We start from the raw sequence: 1,827 nt of genomic DNA on the forward strand, positions 1-1,827 counted from the left end.
ACAACCATGCCTAGAGCAAAGCGTGTTGGACACAAGCCAGCTGTCACTGAGGCTAATCGCCTTAGGATTAGTTGCGGAGCTTATTTCGACATTCATTCTGAAGAAGAAGTTGGACGTTTCAAGCACTTTTCAAACGCCAATCGTAAGTTCGTGGATATGCAATTTCTTGACTTTGATTCGGTAAGGAAGTTGAACTTCACTACACAAATTACTGCTTTTATTGAAACTTTGGGATGGGAAACTTTTGCTTCTATGCGTTTTCCACAAATTCAAGAGTATGTGGTTGAATTTTTGGTTACTTTGACGATGAACAAGAAGAGGACAGAAATTTCTTTTCGGAATAAGGGTATTACCTATACAGTTGATTATGAGGCTATGGGTAATATGTTTGGTTTCCCTACTAGTGACTTTTATGATAAGCCTCGGGATTTTGACAATAACTCTTTTTGGCAAACTCTGTCTGACCAAACTTCTTTTGATTCTAAAAACACTTCAAGCAAGTTGATTAAGGACAATTGTGTGTTCTTCTTTCATAAGTATTTGAGCTTTTCACTTTTTGGTCGTGTTGAGAGTTTCAAGATTCAAGTCCGGGATTTGTTTGTCTGGGATTGTTTGTTCAAGGGTTTGTGGGTGGATAGCATTGGAATGCTTTTTGATAATTTGTATCGTGCTTCGAGGGCTCACACCACTCAAGTCCCTCTCGGTAATTTGATCACCGCTATTGTTTTGGGAGCACGGGATGAATTGACTACTTTTGATATGTCCACCTACCATGGATATGTTCCAGTTTTGGACATTGCGGCTCTTGAGCGGGCTCATTTATTGGTTTCTGCGGCTCCTCCTATTTTTATTTCGTATGCTACCCGTATTGCACATCTTCGTGGCACTATGGGTGGAGGTGCTTCTAGTTCTCATAATGTAGGTACCGATGAAGAAGGAGCGGAGGAAGGTGGAGAAGCTGCCCCACAAGCCCAAGCAACCCAAGACACTGATCCGGTGGATTTAAGGCGGATTTTGAACCAAATCAACGCAAATAATCGACAAATGAATTTGCGAATTGATGATTTGGTGGAGAACAATATGGTGATGAATGACAACCTCAATACTTTGAGGCGTGCGCATCGTTCAACTCGGCATCGGATGCTTTCATTTTTCCGACGCCGAAATGTGGAAACTTCACCAACACCTCCGGATTCCCCGCCACATGCTTAGGTTTTATCTTTTATTTTTATCTTATCTTATTTCAATTTCAGTTTCATACATTTTTATATTTATTATGTTTCGTACAATTTCTAATTTCACTTTAATTTTATGATGAATGTTTTTGCTATATCTTTCGTTTATTTCCGTTTGTTTTATCTTTAGTGTTTTATCTCCATTTTTGCCCCCATGAGGACATGGTCCAATTTAAGTGTGGGAGGAGATATATACATATATCATTTTATGCAAACGAATGAATGAATGTATGCAAATGAATGAATGAATGTATGCATCGCTTGTTTTTCAAAATACAAATGCAACGTATATTGCAACACTTTTAAATATATTGCAACAAATGAAAAAACTTAACATTTATTTTTTATGAAATATCATTTTTACATTTATAAATATCATAAGTTAAAATTTTTATGATTATTTTTAGGTTATCATTATCGATAGAAATAAATATTTCTATACGGGTAATATTTTTCAAAATATATTTTTCACAAATCTTCGACACGATTTTAAGTAAAATTGTCTCGAGTGAATGTATTTAAGTAAAAATTCTTTATTTTTAATCTCTATTTCATATCATGAAATTCATGATACAATAAATCTTATTTTAAA

Source organism: Euphorbia lathyris, chromosome 3 (genome assembly GCF_963576675.1).
Source record: "Euphorbia lathyris chromosome 3, ddEupLath1.1, whole genome shotgun sequence".
Lineage (NCBI taxonomy): Eukaryota > Viridiplantae > Streptophyta > Magnoliopsida > Malpighiales > Euphorbiaceae > Euphorbia > Euphorbia lathyris.